We start from the raw sequence: 27,898 nt of genomic DNA, 5'->3' as shown, positions 1-27,898 counted from the left end.
CCGCCACATAGAAGCACTCAGCCGGGAAAAGAAAGTGCAGGAGGAGTTGAGAAGAAGTGAAAGTGTTTTTGCTGACCGGGACAAAGCAACAACAAAAGTACCCTGGAACCTAAAATTTGCCAAAGATACATCGTTTCCAGAGATTTACAAGCAGCGAATGGAATTTAAAAGGGAAATTTTTATTTTTCACTCTCCTTCCTAACGTGACAGCGAATAGAAATGCAAGAGAAACCGGAAAAACCCGCATTGGCACTAATAGGTAATTAAATGCTAAAGGGATAAGGATTTCTGAATATTTTTTTTAAAAAAAAATTTTTTTTGCTGTAAGTGGGAAGGGAGAGGAAAAGAATTGGAGCAGGATTTGGAAGTAAGGAGGAGATTGCCTAGAATTTCAAAGAACTATTAAATATTAACAAGACTTCTAAAAGATATATTTTAACTGGAACTTTGTAACTAAACAGTAACCTCAGAAAGAGAAAGTGAAGAAAGAAGAAAGTGCTAAAAGAAACAGCTTATTTGGATTGTTTGGTGACTTTGGGACTTTTGGGAATTATCTTTGACTAAAAACACTTGGGTGGTTGTTTTGGAAAAACTTTTTCTTTCTATAATGGCATCACTTGTGGATGAATTGAAAATTGAATACAAAAAATACAAAGAAGAACAAGAAGGGAAAGACTCTCTTGGCACTCTTTTTCAATTTTTAGAAATGGTGATTTGCACTTATGAGAAACTGACTGTGCAACAAGATGATTGGGACAAAGAAGAAGCCATCTTTGATAAACAAGTAACTTTACTTGGGGAAGAAAGGGAGAAAGAGGAAAAGAAAAAGGGGACTTTAAGACTTGAAAAAACAACCAAAAAAGGAGAAAAATAAGGTGAAAAGTGGATACAATGTTAGAAAAGAACAGAAAGGGGGAAAGCAGAAGAAGAAAAGGGAGGTGGAGAGACAAGGGGGTAAAAAGAGCAGGGAGAAGAACAAGCAAGGGAGGAAGGAAGGGATGAGAAGCCTTGATGGTGGGGAGCAAGATGTAAAGAAACAAGACTCATTTAGAGATAATGGGTAAATTTAATTGAAAAGGGGATTCTGCAAAGGTACATAAGATTGTATTTTTATATTTGTACTTAGAAATCATGTTAGAAAATTGGAAACAACATGTGATCAAAATGGGATAAAATATTTAGTGTAACTTAGTGAAATTTTTGTGAATAAAAAGAAGGCAATGAAATAAATGAGAGAATTGAAGGAGGAGGAAATGGGAACATTTTAATGATACAATGATTTAAAATATGTGATGTGGGGGGGAAAAACTATGGAAAGTATATGGAAAGTATAAATGTTCCCATAAAAGTGTGATACTTAACTGAAAAGTAACGTGTAAAATGTTTAAGATATAAATGAATATTAATATTAATGATTAGATTTGTATTGGCATTGATAGTTGTTTTAATTATATTATATACTTATAAATGTTTTTCTTTTTATAAAATATAATGTGTAATTTTAGAATGTACTAAACAGAATCCCAATGGAAGTCATGTATTATATTAAGTATTATAAATTTAGGGGAAAGAGTTAAAGGCATCATACTCCAATCAGTGTACAGAAGAAGTTTTGTTTAAAGAGAAAAGAGAAATAGATAGCTGGAAAAACAGACAAAGAATAATAAGCATTATGATTTGAACTGAGATGAGATAAATAAAATAAAATTAAGAAAGTTAAAAGAGGCGAGAAGCTATATAGAAAATGGAAAATGGTAATAAGATATGGAATGGTATGTAAAATGAACATGAATTTGAATTTGTGTCTGTACGAAGAGATGTAACCCAGGATCAAGCAGCTTTCAGAAAAGATGTTTTATTGTTTTATGTTTTGTTTGTTTGTGTATTGTCTTTGAAAATTAATAAAATTTGTTTTTTTTTTTAAAAAAAGCAGCATTTATTTATTTATACCATTTATAAATAAATTTATAGCATACTCCTGATGATTCTAAAAGGCTGGCAATTAAAAATAAAACAAAAACAAAACACCAAAAAGATCATGTGGTGCTTAAATATTTGTGAATATGTTTGAATTCACAATAGTTCTAAAAGTATGGCCTAAAGCATGAACTGTTCTTCACACATGTTGAAACTAGATGAGAACCCAATGAAACAAATGAGTCAAAAATATTGTACATGTTCAATTAATCAATGAAGAAAATGACCCAAAGTTACATATTTATGTGTGGCAAAAGTGTGTGATTCTTTCTTCAGTAACTGGTGTGACCTCTTTGGGTAGCAATAACTGCAGGTAAATTTTCGAAGAAGTAATGAGTCCTGCATATTAGCTTGGAACAATTTTAGCCCTTTCGTCCTTATAGAACTGCTTCAAGAAAAAGTGGGTTTGTGAGGGTTGTTTTTTGTTTGCTTGCATGAACTGCCTGCTTCAATTCAATGTATAGAATGTAAAGGATGCTTGTTTGTGTTTATTTTTATAATCATAAAGTACACTGAAGATAGTATTTAATTTCACTGTATGAGATGCAGTGACAATGAAGAAAACTGAACAAAACTAAAGTCCTCCCATTACATTCTTACAGGATTAAGATCAGGACTTTGACTTGGCTATTCTAAAGCATCAACTTTTTTCTGCTTTAACCATGCTTTGATTGTTATGACTAGACTATTTTCTTCCTACATGACCCATTTTCTCTTGAGCTTCAGTTCAAAACATTTTCTTGCAGAATTTGCTAGGACAATTCAGAATTCATACACTGCTCAAAAAAATAAAGGGAACACTTAAACAACACAGTGTAACTCCAAGCCAATCACACTTCTGTGAAATCAAACTGTCCACTTAGGTAGCAACACTGATTGACAATCAATTTCACATGCTGTTGTGCAAATGGAAGAGACAACAGGTGGAAAGCATAGGCAGTTAGCAAGACATCCCCAATAAAGGAGTGGTTCTGCAGGTGGTGACCACAGACCACTTCTCAGTTCCTATGCTTTCTGGCTGATGGGTTGGTCACTTTTGAATGCTGGCGGTACTTTCACTCTAGTGGTATCATGAGACAGAGTCTACACCCACACAAGTGGCTCAGGTAGTGCAGCTCATCCAGGATGGCACATCAATGCGAGCTGTGGCAAGAAGGTTTGCTGTGTCTGTCAGTGTAGTGTCCAGAGCATGGAGGCGCTACCAGGAGACAGGCCAGTACATCGGGAGACGTGGAGGATGCCGTAGGAGGACAACAACCCAGCATCAGGACCGCTACCTCTGCCTTTGCGCAAGGAGGGACAGGAGGAGCACTGCCAGAGCCCTGCAGAATGACCTCCAGCGGGCCACAAATGTGCATGTGGCTGCTCAAACAGTCAGAAACAGACTCCATGAGGATGGTATGAGGGCCCGACATCCACAGGTGGGGGTTGTGCTTACAGCCCAACACCATGCAGGACGTTTGGCATTTTCCAGAGAACACCAAGATTGGCAAATTCGCCACTGGCGCCCTGTGCTCTTCACAGATGAAAGTAGGTTCACACTGAGCACATGTGACAGACGTGACAGGGTCTGGAGATGCCGTGGAGAACGTTCTACTGCCTTCAACATCCTCCAGCATGACCGGTTTGACAGTGGGTCAGTAATGGTGTGGGGTGGCATTTCTTTAGGGGGCCACACAGCCCTCCATGTGCTCACCAGAGGTAGCCTGACTGCCATTAGGGAGCGAGATGAGATCCTCAGACCCGTTGTGAGACCATATGCTGGTGCGGTTGGCCCTGGGTTCCTCCTAATGCATAACAATGCTAGACCTCATGTGGCTGGAGTGTGTCAGCAGTTCCTGAAAGACAAAGGCATTGATGCTTTGGACTGGCCCGCCCATTCCCCAGACCTGAATCCAATTGAGTACATCTGGGACATCATGTGTGATAATTTTTCCAGTTCAAAACAGAAGATTCCCAGATGTCCTCAGTATATATCCCTTTTATTAAATACAGTAAAAGTTAGAAAATTCTTCAGAAACCCCTGTCTAAGTTCTCAGTGTCATGTCATCAAGATTCATATTAATTTCAAAAGTCACTTTGTGTCAAAACATTCACAGGACGGAACAAGGGGAGACAAAATCCTGTAATTTTGATAAAGAGATAGCGGAGTTGGACTTATTGAATATCTTGGATGAAAAAAGAAAGTAATATTAACGTTTTTTTAAACTCTCCAAGGCTCTGATTTTCATTTAAAAAATGGACTTAATGGAACTTTTAAAAATCTGAACTTATTTCTTATATACCAATAGTATTTTAGCAAGCAATTTATCTGTTAGGATTTGAGCGATATTGACTCTTTGTTACCCCACTCATTTAGGGTGGAGTTTTTAAGAATCAGCACTGCAGTCACATTTATTGCAGTGAGTAACTTTGAGGTAGGGAGATTACCTAATTTAAGCTATTATACTGTACTGTAAGATGAACGTAACAGTTAGAAACGTCAGAAAATCAACTGACTTTTTTACCCTAGTCATCACAGCCTATTAAATGAAGCAGCTCAAACTTTCCCTTTGCAATATTACTGCGTATTCTGAATAAAACTGAAACCATTCAACTGGAGGAAAAGCTTTGGAAAAGATTGTTTGTGAAAAATGTAAGTAATTTACTGTAATTTGGATAACATGTTTAATTGTTTATAGAATTTGCTGTCAAAAGTTGGACTTAAAAAGGCTGGCTAAAAAGATTTTAAGTATAAACTAGATAAAATAGCAGAAGGCATTATTATCATGGTTCTCATGTACCAAGTTTCCAGATGAACAAGATAGATCTTGTATAGATATAGATAGATATTTTCCTTGTTTTCTCTTTTAAGGTTTCCCCTATTTTTTGTTTTGCTCATCTTAGGAAATCAGGATTTCTTCTAAGCCTTTTGATATCTTTCTCTTGACTAGGGAAGGTTCCATTTTGGCCACCTACAAATCCAGATGCAGAGGAAGAAGCTACCATTAGCATAAAGACTACATCTTTACTCCCTTCCTTAATCCTGGATCTAATTTCTCTTTCAGTAAATGCTGTGTTAGTATGGTATACAATAATTTATTAATGTTTTCCTTTTCAGTAAGTAGTCTTGAAATTGCTGAATAAGTTTCCATAAAGTGGTATCCACTAAGATATTCTTCTGTCCTTCCTCATCTTTACCTCCAAATATTAGCTACAGAGAAATAATTTAAATATTTTCTACTACTTTACACACATATTAAGAGCATACCTACCGTATTAAATCCTCATGACAGAACAAGCTTAGTATGTATTTTGTAAACCTAGGAATTCCCTTGGAATGATTAGCTCCATGGCAGTATGTAATGAAATGCAAGCTGCAGTTTACAAAAGCCTTTAAAAAAATGTTGCAAGTCTTAAAAGGTGCTAACAGATTCTTTGAATTTTTAATATAACCTTCAGTTACTATTCTGAATTTATTTATATCTTATGGTTTTTAAAACTATTTGTTTTCTGAACTTTGCTGATTTCATGACATAGAAAGAAGCATTATTCCTGCTAAAATATGGGAAGCAAAGCTAACAAAGATAATGTTTTCTGAGTTGTGACATAGTTGTCCATTCATATGAATATATATACATATTTCATCAGCTCTAGACCTCATTCAGAGTTACCCAGGAAAAAAATCTGTGAGGTGTATAGGTAATTCTCAATTTATGAATACAATTGAGCCCAACGTTTATGTTGCTTAGAGAGGCATTAAGTCAGTTTTGCCCCATTTTACAAATTTTCTTGCAACAATTATGTAAATCACTGTAGCTGTTAAGTCAGTAACACAATTGTTAAGTGAACCTGGCTTCCGCATTGACTTTGCTTGTCACAAGGTCCCAAAAGGTGATCAGATGACCCAAGGACACTGCAACCGTTATAAATAGGAGTCAGTTGCTAAGTGTCTGAATTTTGATCATGTGGCCATGAGGATGTTGCAACAGTTGTAAGTGTGAAAAATGGTCTTAAGTCACTTTTTTCAGTACCATTTTAACTTTGAACTGGCACTAAATGAACTTTTGTAAGTTAAGGACTTCTTGTATTCATTATCATCCCTTTTTTAGGATATCTTCTAAACTCAGATTCCCATTATTGGATATCCCCCAGACTTGTTGGGATTATAACTGCCAAACTGGAAAAGAGACTGAATCAAGTCAACTTTCTGGATTTGCATGAGATCCTGAAGTATAATCTAATCACATCGCCTGGATTCATGCTAGGCTAAAGTATGATTGGCTAGTTTATGGCGTAAGCCTCCTTTAAGTCAAGTTTAATGGCTGATGTTGCTGTGGAAGCACCTTTGTGTAACTTTCATGGAGGCAATAGGGAAATAGCTAGCTGTTGCTTTCGTCCAGGTTTTGTTTCAACAGTCTGGTCTAGTTTATAAGGCTGATCTTCTATTGCGGTTTCTCATTGCACCAAATCAAGTCTAGACCATTTTGGCTTCTAAATCCAACAAGATAGGTCAGGACTTTAACTTATTAAGACTGTGGTTAAGTTCAGCAATTACAGGTAGTCCTCGACTTAAAATCACAGTTGGAAACAGAACTTCTGTCACTAAGTGATGCAGTCATTAAGTTAGTCACACCTGATTTTATGATCTTTTTTGCCATGGTCATTACATGAATCACATAGTCACTAAGCAAATACAGCTTCCTCCATTGATTTTGCTATCTGGAAACACACACACACACACACACACACCAAAATAGCAATCACATGACCCTAGGACACTTCAACCATCACAAATACATGCCAGTTGCCAAATACCTAAATTTTGATTGCATGACCACAAGGATCCTGTGATAATTATAAATGCGAGGACTGTCAACATTTTTGACTGTCATAGCTTTGAAAAATCATTAAATGAATAGTCATAAATTGAGGACTACCTATAGTTGTTTAATCAGTTAAATAAGCCATAGCTTACTAGCATAGGCTTAATGCAAAGATTATATTTTCTTATATTTCATATATATTTCTCTTATTTAAGAGACGGCCACAAATTTCCTGGTGCATATGTGCATCTAGTTTTATTTATTTATTAAATTTATATTTCACTCATCTCACCATCAAGCAATTCTGGGTGATTTACCTATGTATTATATATGTACAGTTTGCACTGAGGCTTTATTTTTAAGTTAATTTATTTAAAGATTATCAAGTAGTCCTCATTTGGTGTTATCTCTTTTGGCAACCATTTGCAGTTAGTGACAGTGATATGAAAGTAACTTTTCAGCCAACCCTTGCATTTATGACCTTCACAGATATGAAAAAATCTATAACATTAAAAAAAATCTATAACGGTCTGGTTTGATTCTGCAACCAAACAATACAGACACAGACTGCAACGGATAATTAGAATTACAGAAAAAACAATTGCTACCAATCTGCCTTCTACTGAGGACCTGTATACTGCACAAGTCAAAAAGAGGACTGTGAAAATATCTACAGACCCCTTACATCCTGGACATAAATTTCAGCTTCTGCCCTCAAAACGACGCTATAGGGCACTGCACACCAAAACAACTAGACACAACGACAGGTTTTTCCTGAAGGCCATCATTCTGCTAAATAACTAATTCCCACAACACTGTCAACTTATTTACTAAGACTGTATTACTATTATTCCTCTCATCCTTCCTAGTACCTACTGTATCTCTTCCCACTTATGATTATAACCGTGTTGCTTGTATCTTTACAATTTATATTGTTTTATTTGTTTCCTAGTATGATTTGATTGCTTATTAGCAACCTATGACTATCACTAAGTGTTGTATGATTCTTGATGAATGTATTTTTCCCTTTATGTACACTGAGAGTACATGCATCAAAAACAAATTCCTTGAGTGTCCAATCACATTTGGCCAATAAAGAATTCTATTCTATTCTATTCTATTCTATTCTATTCTATTCTATTCTAAAGCAAAGGGAATCTGAAGTAAGATAATCAGCACAATTGCAGTTTCTCTTACCAACCATTTCATTTTACAACCAAATTGCTGGTCCCAACTGCGATCATTAAACAAGGATTACCGAAAATCAAATCCCAGTTCATGAATAGGCCATATCCTACTAGCCATAGAGATGGAGATTTTCATGCTTGGATTGAAAATAAGACTGAAATTCTTTTGTATAAAGGACAGCATTCCCAAGTATGCATCTTTTAAAAGGATGGCTTATTTTTATTGTCTTGGCATGTAAACATTTGCATATACACAGCTGCTAGAAGAATTCATATTGTAAATCATCCATTTCAAAGTATCAACAGGGGCCTGATATGTCTCTTACTAGAGATATCAGAGCCAACTCTGTCAGCTGAGTAGAACGGGGCAGTGTCAAATAAGCTCTCTTCTCTGTTCTTCACAATTAACAATTACATTTTACTTGCCAATAAAAAGTCAAAATGATGGGCACAATAGTGTAATCAAAACTTTGGCTTTTTTATGTGCAGCTGAAAACTAATAGTAGAAAAATGTTGTAATCTTACTATCTCAAAATACTTATTTTGAAAAGAATGCTATATAAGCCAGCCAGGTAGTAACGCAAGGCTATATAGCTGATTTTGAAAAATGAAGCAGAATTGGCTCTGATTAGTAAAGTTGCACAAGTCCTTCAGACAAAGTACAGAGCATGTGTAAAGCATCTCTCTTCACTTCATTGAAGCATTCCTGATATCCCCAGTTTGCACAATTGACAGATGTGCGTATAAAGCTTTCACTAACCATACTAATATGAATTGCTGATCTCTGCTTAATGAAATCAGACAAGTACAACCACTGTCACTGTGTTTTATAGCTTAATACAATTTATAAATCAACTCAAGTCATGATTTATTAGCCAACTGGGATTAATGAGCAGTAAATAGGAATCTACTCAGTAGAGATTCATATACATTGTGCTAAATCATAATATATTTTGTTTGTGGCTTAACATTAAGATAAACCAGCCATTGATTGTCCTTCCCCAGTACTGACTTGTCTGTCTGTCCAACATTGAATCAGCAGGAAACTATCAGTCTGCTTTCCCCGCTGTGTTCCTGATATATGCCTCTATTTATAACACTGCCAATCATCTGACTTCCCCTCAAGCAACAGATAACGCCTAACAATTTTTGTCCATTTTGAAGCCATCCTAAGGCAGCGTCCGGATAAGGGTAAAATGCTACTTGATCAATTCCACAAAAGAGAATATTAAATGGCCACCCAATAGAGAACATTATAGGGTAAGGTAAAATATCACCTATGGCTGTAAATTAAGTTAAAGCACAGTCCTGAACTGCAAAAGTGTAAGAACTAACATGAGTACTGTTTTTATTAATAAGCCCTTTTAATTATGACATATATTTCTTTTTAAGGAATTTATCTATTTTTAAAAAATCATGATTTTTTTTTCTGTTAGGTAGTTTTCTAAATGTTAAATAATTGTTCCCCTCACTCTTTTCTCTTGAAGATTCTTAAATCATTCTCCCCCCCACTTTTTTTTTTTTTGCATTAAAAGTTCAGATGGGTGGGGTGGTGAGAAAATGACTTTTAGTTACTGCCAGAAGACCTGACTACTACACACACACACACACACACCAATTTCTTCTTTGTGAACCTTAAATCCACATAGAAGTAAATAAGCAGTTTCAATCAGGACTGAAATATATATGACTGGAGAGAAGTAAATCTATTTCTCTCATGCTCTGCCTTGCATTTTCCTGACCCATTTCTGATTATGTAAGAAATCAGATGAAGACATACAATGGGATGCTAGCCAGAGCCATAGACAGTTTATTGTATAAACTACATTAAATATTCAAAGATTGTCATTTTCTTTGAAATATTTTGTCAGCCCTTAGAGAGGTAGTCCAGAGGAAAAACACCAGCCATGAGAACTAGAAGTCCCTTTTATTGTAAGGTAACAGAATCTTTCAAGTCCAAAAACACATCTTTTCTTCTTAACTTTATAGTCCCCAAAACTAGGGAGGATCTCTTCAAGAAAAAAAAATGGTGTTTACACATCCCGTGTTTTTTTTTTTTTCTGATGATACCATGGTAGCACAGTGGTTAGAATGCAGTATTGAAGGCTACCTCTGCTCACAGTCAGGAGTTCGATCCTGACTGGCTCAAAGTTGACTGAGTCTTCCATCCTTCCCAAGTGGTAAAATGAGGACCCAGATTGTTGAGGGCATTTGTAAACCACTCAGAAAATGCTGCAAAGCACCATGGAACGGTATATAAGTCTAAGTGCTATTGCTATTGCTATTTCTGCAGGCTAAATTGCCTCTTATCTGACCTTTGCCTAGGCTGCTGCTGTTGCTGCTGATCTTCTTGTCTCTCAAGGATATTTTCAGGATTATTGTATTTCTTCACTGGTTTGTCACAGAAACTTTGAACATTCCTAAATACAGCAAGATTTTATCTGGGAAGAAAAATTAATAAATGATTGGCCTATAGGACCTGACTTTTTGAATGCCTACATTGTTACATGTGTGTATCTTTGCATACCATTATGTACAAATCCATCTTTGTTGTCATATAAAAGATCTTCCTTTGCATAGCTATCCAACCAAAAACTCTTATGGAAGATGAAAATGCAACTTGTTGAAATTGAGCGTTGATAGAAGTTACTGTGAACGCCCTTTCTATCTATGCTGCGAGAGAGCCCAGGATGGGTTGACTCCTTCCTATAATGTCATAGCTGAGTCTGTACTAAGATATAAAAGCCAGCCCCCGGGAGAGACCCCAGCTTTGGCGAAGATACTTTACAAACTGAAAGGTGTCTCTGAAAGCCCAGAATAAATAGAGAAATATGTCTTACCCTCTCCGAATGAATCAAGGGAGGGGCTGGGCTCTCTCGCAGCATAGATAGAAAGGGCGTTCAGGGTAACATCTACCAAGGCCCATTCTCCTCCATGCTGCATCAAGAACCCAGGATGGGACATACCAAAGCTTGCATGTCCATGGGCGGGTCCTCGTCCGGCTCATCACACCGACTGTGGAACCACTCGTTGAAGCACCCATCTGCTGAAGGCTGCAGTCGCCGAGGCAAAAGCATCCAGATGGTAGTGTCTGATGAAAGGAGACGGGGATGTCCATGTGGCCGCACGACAAATTTCCTCCAAGGATTCTTGGGTCGCCCAGGCAGCAGAAGTGGCCGCACTTCTGGTAGAGTGCCCCATCAGACCTTGGAGAACCGGAAGGGCCACAGCTTTGTAGGCCTACTCAATGCAAGACCTGACCCACCTGCTAATAGGAGAAGAGGCCTTGTGCCCCAAGTGAGAAGGGAAAAAGGAAACAAACATGGCTTCTGACCTCCTGAAGGAGGAAGTAAGCTTAATGTATATTCTAAGAGTCCTTCTTACGTCTAGTGTGTGCCACTTCCACTCTAAGTCATGGTGTGGGAGAGGACAGAAGTCAGGCAAAACAATGTCCTGGGACCTGTGAAACCAGGTGTTAACCTTTGGAATAAATGAGGGGTCCAGACAAAGAACAACCCTATCATCGTGAAAGGAACAAAGGTCCTGTCTGATGGAAAAAGCAGCAAGCTCGGAAACCCTCCTGGCAGAAATGATGGCAACAAGGAACACTACCTTCAGAGTCACGAAATGGAGAGACACTGTTCTAAGGGGTTCAAAGGGGGGCTTTGTAACGGCATTAAGGACCAAATGAAGGTCCCAGGAAGGATACCTGTGAACCACCGGAGGGTGCAGGTTGGAAGCCCATTTCAAAAACCTCCTGACTGAAGTGCGATGGGATAAGGAAAGAAGCAAACCCCATGAAAGGACTGAGGAGAGGGCTGCAACCTGCCTGCGTAAGGTGTTGGGGGCCAAACCTTTCTCCAGCTCATGCTGAAGGAAGCTAAGAATTTCTGCCAACGGGGCTGAAGCAGGAGAAAGACCCTCCCTGAGGCACCATTGGGAAAAAGCCTTCCAGGTGGCATCATAGATGCGCCTTGTAGAAGGTTTGCGAGACGCCAGGATAGTGAAGATGACCCTTTCATCGGTGGTTATCACTAGCCTGTCTTGGTCCCTGAACAGAAGTCCCCTCCAGATAGATGGGGAATGCCACCAATTGAGAGATCTCCGGATTTGTAGCAGGAGTGGGACCTTGATGGATGAGTGGCTGGTTCCTGCTCATTGGTAGAGAAGCAGGAATCATTGGAGGGCTTGGGAGTGGAGCCGAGCCCACGGGACGATGCCAATACAGGAAACCATCTTCCCCAGAAGTTTGGACAGCAGCAACAAGGGGACAATTTGATGTTGCTGGATCTGGCTGATGATCTCTGCAAGGCTCTTTCCACGAGCTGGGGACAGGAAAACCTGGCACGATATGGTATTGATGACTGCTCCCAAGTGTTGCAATTTGGTTGTAGGAGAGAGCTGGCTCTTTTTGGTGTTTATGGAAAATCCATGGCTCTGGAGACATGACAGGGTAATTTGCAGATCCCAATGGGCCGCAAGGATGGAAGAGGAAAGAATCAAAATGTCATCCAAGTAGCATTGGATCCTCACTGGAATAGAAAGCAGAGATGCCACCAATGCTGCCAGAACCTTTGTGAAGACCCTTGGAGCCAATGAGAGGCCGAAGGGAAGTGCTCGATACTGGTAATGGGTACTCTGATAACAGAAACGGAGAAACTGGCGATGATGAGGCCAAATTGGGATGTGGAGGTAAGCCTCAGTGAGATCAATGGAAGAGAGGAGGTCGCCCTCCCGAACGCTCTCTAAAATAGAATGCAGAGTCTGCATTTATACAGAGCCTGTATTTTACAAATTGGTTGAGAAATTTTAGATCAAGGATGGCTCGCCACCCCTGAGACTTTGGGAACGATGAAAAGGCAAGAGTAAAGCCCACGTCCCCGTTGAAACGGGGGAACAGGTTGAATAGCCCTGATTTCAAGAAGGTGCTGAATGGCCGGATTCATGAGGGCCTGCCTGGAAATGTCCTGAGACACAGGACAGATCAAAAAATTGGGGGGGTTAGAAAGTCCAATTGTAACCCTGACCTAATAGTGCTGAGCACCCAGGCGTCTGTCGTTGACCCCTCCCATTTGGAGGCAAACAAGGCTAGGCGACCTCCGATGGGTGGGGAGAAAGAGGGATTACTTAGAGCGATGGAAGGAATGACCCCCTCCCCTCCCAAAAGGGCCGTTTATCAGTAGAAGGTTGTTGCCTGCCAGATGTTTCCACCTGTTGGTCTTGGCATTGGGAGTATGGCCTGTGAGAGCGGGGGAAGCGAGATGAGGTCTCCGCTCAGAAGGCAGGAGGGCGATAAGGAGCAGGGCGATAGTAAGCTTTCTTCCCAGAGGAAGAGAGAATTTTACAGGGTTTATCTCTGGTTTCAATGAGATAAGGTTCCAGAGCATCGCCAAAAAGCTTATCACCTGCGAAAGGAACTGAAGCCAGCTTCCATTTTCGGCGTGACTCCGCGTGCCAATTTTGGAGCCATAAAAGTCTTCTTGCTGCTACAGAAGATGCCATGGCCTTGGATGCAAATTTGGCAGAATTGAGAGTGGCATCCGCAGTGAATTCCGCTGCTGCAATATTCTTATTAAGGTCTTGGTGAGACCGAAGGTCAGAAGCAGGCAATCTATTCTGGATTTGGTGCAGCCACCATATGGATGCCCTGGTGAAGAAGGATGCTGCTGTTAAAGCCCAAACAGCCCAAGCAGCAGCCTGGTGATTGCGCTTGGGGGTCTGTTCAGAACGTTTATCATCCGGTTTCAGGATATCTTCTGGCTCCATGGCAGTGCCAGAAGATGAGAACAAAGCCAGAACCAGAATGTCAACAGAAGGGACTGCCAGGGCATTGTCCAGAGCTGCACTGACATTGTAGAAACGCTTATCTAGAGAAGATGGGCGAGGACCTGCCGAAGGAGAAGTGCACTGTTCCTTGACCGTGTCCAGGAACAAAATGGGAGAAGGCAAAAGGGGCGTTGGTACTTACCTGATACGCCCGTTCTCTTCAAGCTGCTCGGAGCATCCAGAAGTGGGTGGTGCTTCAGTTTCTGCATTGTCAGGCTGAGCTTGAACTGAGGAACGCTCCTCCTCCTCCCACGTGACTCCTCTGTAGCATTCCCCAGTTTTGTGAAGACGAGAGGAAAAAAATCGTGCTCTCATCCTAACTAACTAATGGTTCATTGGCCGAAACAAGACCCCACCAGATGGTGAAATTTTGGGTGGGGCTGGATGCTCCTTGCAGCTCGAAGAGAATGAGTGTATCAGGTACCAATGCCCCTTCTCCTTAGAGCTGCTCGGAGCATCCAGAAGTGGGACATACCAAAACTGGGCCTGTCCTACGGGAGGGGCGCCATCTGGTCTGAAGTTGCCTCGGGTTCTCTAAAAACCTTCTGTAGAACTCTTCTACCAAAGGAAGCCTCCGCTGAGGCAAACACATCAATCTTGTAGTGCCTGATAAAAGGTGACGGGGAGGCCCACGTCGCCGCCCGGCAGATTATGTTTATTGGTGCCTGGGTGGCCCAGGCAGCCGAAGTTGCCGCACTCCTGGTGGAGTGAGCAGTGATACCTCTGGGTACCTGCAAGGCCTGCGACTGGTATGACCTGGCTATTGCCGCCCTTATCCAGCGGCCTATGGTGGACGGTGATACCTTGTACCCCTGTGTTTTAGGTTGAAAGGAAAGAAACAAGGCCTCTGACTTTTGGAAGGCCTCTGTGCGTTTGATGTAAAAGCGCAAGGCACGTCTCACATCCAGTGTGTGCCATTGCCTTTCCCTTTCCTGTGATGGCCTGGGACAAAAATTTGGCAGGATAAGTTCCTGAGCTCTGTGGAAAACCGAATTGACTTTGGGCAAAAAAGAAGGATCGGGCCGGAGGACCACTCGATCAGTGTGAAATACACATAGGTCTTTTCTAATGGATAGGGCAGCAATCTCTGATATCCTACGGGCTGATGTGATCGCTATGAGGAAGACTACCTTGTATGTTAGAAACTGGAGAAATGCCTCCCTAAAAGGCTCGAACAGAGGTTTTGTGAGTGAGATAAGGACTCTGTTAAGGTCCCAGGTTGGGTACCGGTGTAGAGTGGGGGGGGGGTGTAAATTGGTGGCTCCTCTAAGAAATGCCTGAATACGGGGCTGGTGGGAAAGGGAGTCAACTCCCTCAAAGGAGATGACGGTTGATAAGGCTGCTACCTGTCTTTTTAATGTGTTAGGAGACAGCCCCTTACTGAGTCCCTCCTGCAGGAAGTCTAAAATTTGAACAACGGAAGGGGAAGCAGGGTTAATTTAGAGCTTGTCACACCATTTGCAAAAGATGGACCAAGTGGCATTGTAGTTTCGTATAGTTGAGGGCCATCTGGCTGCTAGTATAGTGTCAATGACCCTGCTAGATAGGTTTTCCCTCTTCAGACAGTCCCGCTCAATCTCCAAATGGTTAATTTGAGCCATTGAGGGTCCGGGTGGAGAAGGGGTCCTTGAGACAGCAAGATCCTGTCTGATGGGATCCTCCAGGGTGGAGCCACTGAGAGACTGCGGAGGTCCGCGAACCAAGGACGTCTGGGCCAGTAAGGTGCTACGAGAATTAGTTCTACTTTCTCGTGAAGCAACTTCTGGATGACCCTGGGCACTAGCGCTAGGGGAGGGAATGCATAGAGTAGCCCCGGGGGCCAGGGGCAGCGTAGTGCATTGTGATTTTCTGCCCCTTGGGATGGGAACCTTGAGACGAACCTTGGGAGCTGGGCATTGAGGGGGGAGGCAAACAGGTCCACTATCAGTTGCCCGAAAATGGATGCTGCCTCCTTGAACAGGGATGGATGGAGGCGCCACTGTGACTGATCTATGGTAGCCCTGCTCAACCAGTCTGCTTGGATGTTTGATAACCCTGAGGTGTGTTCTGCCCTGATGGAGAGGAGGTTGGACTCCGCCCAGCGGCAGAGACACTTGGCCTCCCTCATCAATCGTAGTGATTGTGTGTCCCCCTGCTTTTTGATGTGGGCTTTGGCCGTCACATTGTCTGTGAGGATGAGGATGTGGTGGCCGCATACCTGAGGGAAGAAGCTGCAAAGGGCCAAGTGCACGGCATGAAGCTCCAGCCAGTTTATGTTGCATGCTTGCTCTGTCACTGACCATCTGCCCTGTGATGTGAGAGACTGAATATGAGCACCCCATCCAAATAGACTGGCGTCTGTGGTGACCGTAAGCCTTTGGGGCTCCTTGAAGAGGCAGCCTCTGTTGATGGACAATTTGCTCCACCAAAGGAGGGATGTGAGGACCCTTGGCAGCACCCTGACCTTGAGTTTTGAATTGCTTCTGCCGGATCTCTGGTATGGAAGCAGGAACCACTGGAGGGATCTGGTGTGTAGACGGGGCCAGAGAATAATGGAAATACATGAAATCATTTTTCCCAGTAATTGTGATAATTCCAGCAGGGAAGCCCTCCTCAGACGCCTGATGGTTTTAATGGATTTCTTGATACTGAGGAGTGTATCTGAAGAACGAAACACCTTCCTTTTCAGGGTGTCAATCACCGTCCCTAGATGGGTTATTCTGGTGGAAGGAGACAAATGGCTCTTCTTCCAGTTGATAAGAAAACCGTGCTCCTGGAGAGCGGCTAGGGTAACCTGAGTGTCCCTTACTGCTTGATATTTAGAGTGGGATAGAATGAGAATGTCATCTAGGTAGCAGTGAAGGCGCACAGGGAGGGTCCTGTGGTGGACCGCTAGGGCAGCTAGAACCTTGGTAAAGGTTCTGGGGGCTGAGGCAAGACCAAATGGGAGTGCCACGTATTGGAAATGATGATTATTATAGCAAAAATGGAGGAATTTGTGATGGGAAGGACAAATGGCGATGTGCAGGTATGCCTCTGACAGGTCTATAGAGGTCAGCCAGTCCCCTTGTCTAATTCCCAATAGGATGGATTGCAATGTGTGCATCTTGAACTTGCAATATACCAGATAGCGGTTGAGTCGCTTTAAATCTAGTATCGCTCTCCATCCCCCCGAATGCTTTGGGACTACGAACAAATGGGAGTAAAAACCTCGCCCCCGTTGTGCCTGAGGGACCGGTTGGATGGCTTTTGTGTCAATTAGGTGTTGGATAGCAGCATCCATGAGGTTACGCTTAGTCCGGTCCTTGGAAAGAGGGCATGGCATTAAAAAGTCGGGGGGGAGGGGAACTGGAACTCGAGGGCAAGGCCGAACCTGATTGTGTCCCTGACCCAGGCATCAGAAGTGGAGGATTCCCACTGGTTGGCAAAGGCTTTAAGATGCCCGCCAATGGGGATGGAGTGGTATGGCTTATCTGGAGTGCCGGAAGGACTGCCTACCTGATCCCCGAAAGGGCCTTTTGTAGTTACTGCCCCTTTTGTTTCTGTCAGCTGAGTCGGCACGGTCGTGGGGTTGACCCGACCCAAAGAGGGGGGCTTTGGTACCTAGGGGAGAAGGGGGCCTGGTAAAAGGGCCAAAAAGGACCTCTCCAAAAGGGCTGCGAGGTTCTAGATTCTGACCTCCAGGTGTGGGAGGTGAGAAATTTCTTCTTATTGCAACCCTCTACCAATAGTGGGTCCAAGGACGGTCCGAATAATTTGTTTCCCGCAATGCCAATTTGATAATTTCCCGCAATGCCAATTTCCCGCAATGCCAATTTCCCGAAGCCAATTTGACCTTATTTTTAAGATCTGCCTGCCAATGTTTCAGCCAGAGCAGACGGTGGGCAGTGACGTGCGATGTGATCGCTCTGGTGGAGAATTTAACAGAGTGATAGGTGGCATCTGTCGAGAACTCAGCTGTGGCTGTGATCTTGGCAATGTCCTGATGCACTCTGATATTGGACGGTGGAATGTGTTGTTTGAGCTGGCGGAGCCAGCGAATGGATAAACGAGTGAAAAAGGAGGCGGCCATGGCCAATCTGATTGCCCAGGCATCCGACTGGTGTGCCCAGTGCAAGGCCAGCTCGGTCCACTTCTCCTCCAGCTTGTCGGCCTCCAGGGTGTCACTCAGGGTAGAGGAAGAGGCGAGGCCCACTATGGGCTCATCAACCTCTGGGGTAACCAATAATTGAGAAAATTCTGGGTCCAAATTGAAGAATTTTTTGTCATGGCCCAAAGGGGCAGGGCGCGCTGCCGCAGAGGCCAACTGTTTAACCAACAAATCAGAAAAAATGGGAGGAGTTGGGATGATCTCGGCCTCCACCATGGGTTGTTTAAAGATGGAGTGAGGGGAGTGGGGTCAGAGGGTGGCTGCGTGTTTAGGCCCGAAATATTTTTGGCCTTGAATAGAAGGGACTTGAATAATTGTGGTTTAAATAGTCCCACAAAGGCGGGTTGGTCTGGAGTGAGACCCTCGTCCTCAGACATTTCCCCTTCCAATGGGTCCACTTCTGAAAGAGGTTCGCTGTATTGCATGGACCCCAAGTCAAACTCCTCCTCTTCCCTGATTAGATCTAGGTCCCCTTCCTCCTCCTCCTCCTCCTCCTCCCTTACTGCAGGGGGAACCTTCCCCTGCAGGAGTACCTGTCCATGGATCGGCTCCGATCTTGGTATGGATCTTACGGAATGAGACTCGTGTTCCGAGGCTGCCATGTAGTGCCCAGGCCTGGCTATTTGTTGGAGTCCCACCGCGATGCCTTGGCAGATAGCCAACTCCATCCAGGATTGTAATTTCTCTGAGACTTCATCTATGAGAGATTCCTCCTGGCATAGGCCAGCCGCAGTGGGCGTGAAGGTGGCTTCAGGAGCCCTTCTAGCCGGAGTTTCAGGAATCAGTGCCTGATGACCCTGAGAGGGCGAGCTGCGCCTGGATGTAGAAGGAAAATCTGGAGGGGGGGAGCAGAGGTAGAGGGAGTAGAGGGTGGTAGAACTGGAGCAGGGGCCTCTTTAGAGCGCCTGGTAATCTCTTTCTCCAGGGCCCTATGGCACCTCAGGGCATCCCTCTGGGAGGCTTTGGAGGTCTCCTTAGCCTGTCTGCACAAGTGATGGGCCTTAGATTTAGCCTTCAGAGAAGGTCCCCTGGAGGTGCTACCCTCTGCCATTTATGTGAGGAATAAGAGTACTGCAGAATATAATTTGAGTTGGATTGAAGGCGGTTGGAGTGCCCAGGGGCCAATCTGTAGCAAGACCGAGAGCCCTGATAATTATCTCACTTTCCCTCGTTTGTATTTTGATTGTATATATGTGTGTGTGTGTGTGTGTATGTTTTCTGATATATATATATATAAAATTATATTTTTTAAAAAATTTTTTAGCCAAGAGCAAAAAAGAAAGAAAATTCAAATCAGCCAAAATGAGAACGCCTGAGGCCCAGTGAGGTAGGAAAGAACTAGGGCCTGGAGCAACCTTTATTCCCAGGCAACACTGGGTGTGGGTTGCTACTGCTGCTGCGCAGTTAAAAATAAGCTGTGGGAAAGGCCAACTGCTAATTCAGAATTAAAAGACAAACCTCAATCTTTAAATGACTAGGGGAGGGGTTAAATCGCTCTAAAGCAGGCCTACGGGTCCTGCAACGACGAGCGGAGATTCCACAGCAAAGAAATTAATAAACAAAATGGCAGCAGCCACGAGGAGACTTCCAAAATGGCGGCCGCAATGATGCAAAGGCTTGCAGGAAACTCAGTGGTGATTTTTTCTGCCAAGGAGTAAGCCTGGGCTCTTAAATAAAGAGAGAGGCAGGGAAGGGGGGGGGAATTAGCCCTTCCTGGCAATAAACGGCGTTCTGCAGGGGGAGATTAAGTTAAACGAAACAATCGGAGCTGAAACAAAGCCGCAGGCTGCGAAAGGGAGCGAAGCAGCACAACGAGGAAGGCAGAGGGGGGGTAGTGCGAAGGCACTACTAACTTTCCCCTTTGCCACCCTTGGGGGCACAAAGGGAGCACTTCCCCTGGGTGGGAATAAAACAAATTGCCCACTTGTGCAGGGCTAATTGAAAGAGAGCAAATACAACCTGAAAATTCAGAAGAAAAAATGATTGAAGACAACGAACTCTTGAATTGGCCAAGGAGCTATTCTATGAACTGCCTGTTTCACACAAGGCTGAGCAAGAACTGGGGAACGCTACGGAGGAGTCACGTGGAAGGAGGAGGAGCATTCCTCAATTCAAGCTCAGCCTGACAATGCAGAGACCGAAGTACCACCCACTTCTGGATGCTCCGAGCAGCTCTAAGGAGAACCTCTGCATGCACTACAGGCTTGGAGAAGAGCGAATCCCCTTGGCTAGAGGGATTTCCTTGTGGCTCAGGAGCCACTTCCTCTGGCAACAGCTTGGCAGTGACCAAGGCCTTGCTGAGTAATGGTCTGAAGAGAGTAGGTTTGAAGACCAATGCAAAGGATGTCTGCTCTGGGAAATAATCCACTTCCTCTGAAAGATTTTGGTCAAAAATCTCACCCTCTTCATACTCTGAATGAGAAGAGTAACTGTGTTCAGATGGTGAAGGCCTTCCTTCCTCATCAACCTCCTCCATTCTGGTAGAGAAGAATGGACCCCGAGGTCCTGAGGCCTGTGTAAATCAGGATGATGAGGCAAGGAACTTATAGATTGAGAAGGGAGAAGGACCTGAACCCTTTCCAGAGGTTGAAGAATTTGCTTGAAGCCTTCAGCCAATCCCTGCCTAATGGCTGATGAGACTACATCTTGGATATCCCCTGGTCTATGCTCAAAGGTAGAGGCAGAAGGCCGAAGGCCTGCTGCTGTGGGAGTAAAAGTGGCTTCAGGCCTAGATTGAGGAGAAGTTCGAGGCCTGGAGGGAGAGGAAGGAGCATAGGGCACAGAAGCCTGTTGGAAATAAGGTCCAGATCTGCTTAAATCCTGAGGATCTGAGTGTACAGCAAGAGCCTCAGGAGACCAGGATGGAGGATGGAAAGGCTCATAGATAACTTCTCCTCCGCTGGGAGGGCTTGGTTGGGGCCCATGAGTATCACCTGAAACATGCTGTAGTTGCACTCCCTTCTGTTGAATAGTTCTGTTGAACTGCCTCTCTAGAGCTGCATGTCTGCGCTTCTCTGCCCTCAATTCAGCCTGAGTTGCCTTCTTAGGGGCTAGAGCCTTAGCTTTGATTTTTGCAGCCACCTCCCTCTGGACTGATTGGGTGCATTGCCTAAGTCTTTTTCTCCTATTAGGCTTAAGAGACTGTTCCACTGGGGTCGGGGGGAGCTCTGCCAGAGCCTTATCTTACTCCGTTTGTAAAATAAAGGCTCTTGCGTTGGAAAGAAGCTGTTTAGGAATTTTTTTATTAAGCCCCTTAGGGTATAAGTGGCCCCCGGGCTTACAAAATAGCCGCTCACCTCGTGGTGGAAGGCTTGAATCCAAGATGGCCACTGACTACAGGAAAACAGGCTCCAAGATTGAAGAATCGTCCTTAGGTTATACAGAGCCCCAAGCAAAGTCAGCAAGGGAAAAACACAGCAACCAGCTACAAGATCAGCTGGCTTGAGCTCTTATCAGTTTGCCGATTGTTTACGATCCCTCCAAACTGCAGGTGTGGGGGAGGTCTGCAGACGCTGCCCAGCTTGCCTGCACAGAGCTCTGTAAAGCTGCTCCCAACATTGAAGAGGGGAGAGAGAGAGAGAGAAAGAGAGCCCTGCTCTCCTGGGAGCTGCTTGAAGAGAGGAAAAAAGTACTGAAGATCGCTGGTGATTGCTATCTAACAGAACACTTTCAGAGACACAGCTACTGACTGAAAGGAGCTGAGTCAAAAGCTGGGGTCTCTCCCAGCGGCCAGCTTTTATATCTTAGTACAGACTCAGCTACGACATCATAGGAAGGAGTCAACCCATCCTGGGCTCTTGATGCAGCATGGAGGAAAACTGACTAAGCTACTGAATTAACTAATGCCATAAAACAATGTTACATTTATTTCACTCAGATAAACCTCCGCTGCCATATTTTTCTGGGGTCATAACTAGATATAAAAAATGAAAAAATGATGCAATATATTGAAGAAGTTACATTAATTGTTCCTTTTTATTACGGTTGGTCAATTGGACAAACTGGTATGAATGTTATTGACTAAGTCATAGATAAAACTATTGTACTCAGAAAACATATGCCATAAAGCAGAACTTCTGTAGTCACACCTGTTTTCTTTATCATAAGATACCAGATAGCCCTCGCATAACAACTACTTGTTCAGCAGCCATTCAAACTCGCAACAGGGCTGACCAAATGGTATTCAAAATCAGTCACGCGATCTCAATCTGGGCACTTGATTATGATGATGTTGTAGCTTCTGGCAAGCAGTCAGTGGAAAAGCTAGCAGATTGCAAATGGTGACATGATATCCTTGCTTAACAATATGCAACGTCCTTCCATAACAACAGCAACCAGGAGTGCTGGAATTGCTGACTGTGCAGGAGAGTAATGTGATGTCATACTTTACAACCATATTACCTAGTGATGGCAATTCTAATTCCAATTGGCATTATTTATTAAGGTTGATCTTTACAGGTAGTCCTCGACTTACAACAATTCACTTAGTGACTTTTTGAAGTTAACAGCACTGCAAAAAGTGACATGATCATTTTTCCACACTTATGACCACTACAACATTCCCATAGTCACGTGATCAAAATTCAGATACTTGGCAATTGACTCACATTTATGATGGTTGCAGTGCCCCAGGTCACATGATCATCTTTTGCAATCTTCGAACAAGCAAAGTCAATGGAGAAACTAGATTTGCTTAACAACCCTGTTACTAATTCAACTACTGTAGTGATTCATTTAACAATTGTGGCAAAAAAGATTCTAAAGTGGGACTCATATTTATGACGATTGCAGTGTCCCAGGGTCATGTGATCACCTTTTGTGACCTTCTAACAAGTAAAATTAGTGGGGAAGCCAGATTCACTTCATAACTGCATTACTAATTTAACAACTGGAGTGATTCACTTAACAACAGTGGCAAGAAAATGGACAAAACTCACTTAACAAAATTCTCACTTAGCAACATAAATGTTGTGCTCAATGGTGCTCATAAGTTGAGGACTAGCTGTATTGAAAAAATGACTAGATTGTACAATGCATTAAACCAAAATGTGATTAATTGGTTTTTGGTTCAGTACATTGCATGACTAAAAACCCTGTAGAATTTAAATCTTGCTTTGTGGCCATAAACAAAGTCCTTGACTTACAATGAATAGAATAGAATAGAATAGAATAGAATAGAATAGAATACTTTATTGGTCAAGTGTGATTAGACACACAAGGAATTTGTCTTGGTGTAAATACTCAGTATACATAAAGAAAAGGTACATTCATTAAGAATCAAGAATCATAACGTACAACACTTAATGATAGTCATAGGGTATAATTAACAATCAAATCCTACTAGGAAACAGTCAGGTGGGAGGGGATGGGTGAGAAGGAGTGGTGAGAAGATTAACAGTAATAGTAGTGTACACTTTTTAAACAGTTGAACAGTGTTGAGGGAATTATTTATTTAACAGAGTGATGGCTTTCGGGGAAAAAACTGTCCTTGTGTCTAGTTGTTCTGGTGCGCAGTGCTCTATAGCGTTGTTTTGACGGAAGGAGTTGAAACAGTTTATGTCCGGGATGTGAGGGGCCTGTAAATATTTTCACAGCCCTATTTTGACTCGCGCAGTATACAGGACTGAAGACAGGTGGGTAGTAATTGTTTTTTCTGCAGTCCTAATTATCCTCTGAAGTCTGTGTCTGTCCTGTTGGGTTGCAGAACCAAACCAGACAGTTATAGAGCTGCAGATTACAGATTCAATAATTTCTCTACAGAACTGTATTAGCAGCTCCTTGGGCAGTTTGAGCTTTCTGAGTTGGCACAGAAAGAACATTCTTTGTTGTGCTTTTTTTGATGATGTAGTTCATTTAATGGTTCATTTAATGACCATTGAAAGTTACAACAGCATTGAAAGAAGTGACTTATGACTAGTTTTCTCACTTATGATCATTGCAGCATCCCCATGGTCATGTGATTAAAATTTGGGCACTTGGCAACTGGCATGTATTTATGACAATTATACTGTCCCATGGTCATATGTTCATCATTTGTAACCTTCCCAGCTCCCTTCTGACAAGCAAAGTCAATGGTGGAAGCCAGGTTCTTTTAATGAGATGATTCACTTAACATCTGCTATGATTCACTTAACAGCTGGGGCAAAAAAGATCATAGACTGGGACAAAATTCACTTTAACAACTGCCTTCTTTAACAAGGGGAATTTTGGGCTCAGTTGTGATTGTACATCAAGGACTACTTCTACATGATTTGTCTGTCTTGGCAATTATTGACAGAGATGTATACCATCTATAAAACATTGTATTTGACATGTTATATATTTCAAAATGTATCCGCAACTTATATAAACATGTCCTATGTATAATATTTTACATCAGATACTAATGGAAGAAAATTATTGTTAAAAGGGCCAATGTTTAAACTTAATAATTGTTCATAAGCATGTTCGTAAGTTTCACTGAAAGCAACATATCACATTGTGTTTTGCAGTCGTTTTTTTTTTTTTTTAAAGATACAACATTCTCAGCAAAGGACCATATTCATTGGTCTACTGGATGTTTTCATCAAATAAACAGTGAAAAAGCAAAGGTAAAAACTGGGTGCTTAGAAGAGGATTATTGGGCCTCCTATTAGATTTAGCAGATGTTATTCTTGGATTGGACTGATGGAGAAACTCCATATTATACAATCTCAATATTTTCAGATAGAGGAATTTAGTTGTACTACTGTTCCCAAAGCTTCCGGATGTACTATTAACAAGCAAACAATTTTTTGTTCAATACATTGGAAACAGAAAAGTGGTTAAAATCAACCCTATCTTTCAATTCATCTGCACATCACATGACAGACAGAAAACAGAAGAAAGATTTACTAGGTAATTTTCATGTTAACAGGTTTTATGGAGATTTTGTAATCTGTTCTAATTCATTAAAAAAAATCAGTTACAGAAACATTAGATAGGATTAACAAATAGAGGTGCAATCTGTAAAAATACATTCTCAACTAAATAAAATAAAATATTTTCTGGTATATAAGGATGTAAATGTGCTCCATTTTTTCAAAGATACACAAAATATAATTGTAACTCTGCTGACTAACAAAACAAAAACAAAATAACCAAAGCTATCTCAAGGTTAATATGCCAATTGAAGGATTAGATAGTTTAGCCTAGTGATTAAGGCACCAGGCTAGGAAGTAAGCGACGGTAAGTTCAAGTCTTGTCTTAGCCTTGAAAGCCAGCTTTGCCACATTGGGTTAGTCACTCTCTCTCAAGCCCAACCTATTGCCACCTTGAGTTATTTGTAACAATAATAAAGATTGGGTACAAATACAACAATAAATTTACAAAATACATGCATATTTTACATTTCTAGCAAAACTTTACCAACCTTTACCGATGATTACAAAACTAGATAGCAAGAAAAAATTGCTTGAGGAAATCATACATTAACTTCATTCAACTGTGTCATGAAGTGTGACAGCACCATCTAGTGAGAATGTCCAGTTTAATCATTTCCTGAGTAACTGAAATTATGCTATGGAAATGATCATTTAAACATAGACATACAGCTACCAGTAAAAGGAGAATATTTGTAGCTCAGGGATGAAATGGGGGGTTGTTGGTACTCTCTGAACCTTTTTCTTTCTTGCAAACATCTCATTACCCAAACTATATAACATCATCACAGCTTACTAGCACTGATGATGTTACCTAGTTTGGGTAATGAAACATCTGCAAGAAGGAAAGCTCAGAGAGCACCAGGAACCCTTCACATATAGTTAGCTTCGTGTAGTGTTAGAAAAAAATGGAGGGACCCTAACGCGTTTGATAATGACAGCTTTTGCTCCCTAATCCAAAACAATTGGAAAAATTTGAAAAGTTAGCCTCAGTGGCAAAATACACCCACACACACGTATGTATGTATGTATGTAGGTACGTATGTATGTATGTATGTATGTATGGTATTCAGTTTTGTTTGGGTATTTTCCCACATCATTGTAGTTGTGCTTTTAAAGTTGTAGCAATGTTTCGGCAGAATCTGCCATCATCATGCTTCTGTATTGTGTTCGTCTGTGAGTCAGACTTTTACAGTAATTTATCTGTGTGTGTATGTGTGTGTGTGTGTGTGTGTATATATGTGTGTGTGTGTGTGTGTGTGTATACACACACACACACACACACACACATACATACACACACACGATTTTTTAAAGTTAAAATTTAAAGTGAATTGGGTGCTTTGAAGGGTCCTTCCCCGCTCCCCATTTCAGCTCTATACATATAATCCAGGAAGATTCTTTACCTATCTTCATAATTTATGGCAAGTTCCTGAAAAAAATCATTCCCTTCTAATAGCCTGTCCAAGATTGCTTTGTATTTTGTGTTATTTGTATGTTTCACTTGTTTCTAAGGGAAACTGGTAATGGAAAATGTACTACTTATGAATTATTTATTTGCAGATAAGGATGAGACATGCAATATTACTATAACCTTCAAATGGGGAATACCCATAGGCAAAAAGGTAAATATATAGGGAGATCCTACTGCATGGAAATCAGGAACAAACTGATATTCCTAAGAGTCATCATGGGTAAATTTGATTTTCTTATAGCTTGAGAATGGGAACACTGCTGCTTCATTCTTTTATTTCTAGAAAACTTTTATTCTAATATTTTAGATTAGATTAGATATTTTACATTAAATTATTGCAATAGGTAGATCATGGGTATTGCTTTTAATGTTTGTTTGTTTTTTCTCCTCCTTACAGTAACTGCCAAAGTGATTTTTCTTCTGCATTGTACTAGCTTGGCTCAACTGTCCTTCTATGCTTCTCTTGTGGAAGCTTACAATTTCACTATATGTAACCACACAGCTATTAAAACAGACTATCGAAATATGCTACAGGTATGGCACTGGTAGGGATAAGAGTAGAATGTATAGATACAGCTAATTTAGTGTCTGCAACAGTTGAAATCAGTGACAGATTCTCTAAGAGAACTGTAAATGCCTTAAGACTTAAAATTCAGTTAGCATAAAACTATTACACTAAAGAGTCACAGGTTTTTATGTCTCCATACATTAAATTTTTAATAATTAAAATCAAACTTGCCCTAATAAGCAATAGTTTATTCTAACAGTCTGGTTTTTAAGCATTGTTGTTTGAAACCTCATTGAAATTCAAAAGGGCTTATTTTAAAGTAGAAGTGACAGAACATCAGATTTAGGGTGACAGCATTTTAAAAAAATATTCATTTTACCTCTACAAGAACTTTTGCGAGTAAAGCATTCCTAGCAGCTTTTATTGAAAATTTCTTTTTAAAAATGTTAACCGAACATATTTACTTAATTTCTTCTGTAATTTCTTTTAGAACATTATTGCAGAGGAGTTGAGCAAGGTTTGTTTTATTCCACTCTCGTGTTTTTAACTGAATCATAATTCTCTTGGGCATTGGGCTTAAATTATAAATTAGTGTATGCATAGCATACTTAAATCCATACAAAAATCTGTATGAATCTTTCATGAAAGAGGAAAATTAGATCTAGAAAACCCTTTTTAGACATGCATATTGTAGAAATAATCTTACTAATTAGTAATACTTTATCACTTTAAACTATTGTTTGCAACTATTTATAATATAGCATATTATAAAATTCCTTATGGCTTAAATAGATAGGATTCCTGAATATTTTGATGTATAATTTATATGTCTAGTAACTTTTTTCATCAATACTTAACTCTTTTCTTAAAAGTATATGTGGGGAAACATACTGTATGTATATCACTCATTTAATTCTTCTTCTCTAGGCAAATAATATCAATACAAACATTAAGAATTGTTGTACACTGAAGGTAAGATTTTATGTTACTTGGAAAAAAAAATTTTTTAAAAGCTACAACACAAATCCATTGTTACATGTTTTACTTGTTCTCTTTGCAGCCTTCTAAACATTATAAATTGTATACGTAAGAT

General features: G+C 41.3%; 2 long non-coding RNA genes across 2 annotated transcripts in view; one reads left to right on the top strand and one right to left on the bottom strand.

The window, feature by feature from the left end:
• Positions 1-27,898, bottom strand: part of LOC148127349 (uncharacterized) — a 68,577-nt gene that overhangs the window by 40,102 nt on the left and 577 nt on the right. The gene's annotated exons all lie outside the window — the stretch shown is intronic.
• LOC148127350 (uncharacterized) lies at positions 4,314-27,898 on the top strand. The gene is made up of 4 exons (XR_015742241.1): positions 4,314-4,612; positions 26,695-26,831; positions 27,296-27,322; positions 27,733-27,898. It is a non-coding gene; the product is annotated as an uncharacterized LOC148127350 (long non-coding RNA).

The sequence above is a fragment of the Pseudonaja textilis genome, chromosome 2, assembly GCF_049901715.1.
Source record: "Pseudonaja textilis isolate UNSWEBS1 chromosome 2, rPseTex1.2, whole genome shotgun sequence".
NCBI lineage: Eukaryota > Metazoa > Chordata > Lepidosauria > Squamata > Elapidae > Pseudonaja > Pseudonaja textilis.
The sequence above is the reverse complement of the archived record's forward strand: the minus strand, read 5'-3'. Positions and strand labels throughout refer to the sequence as shown.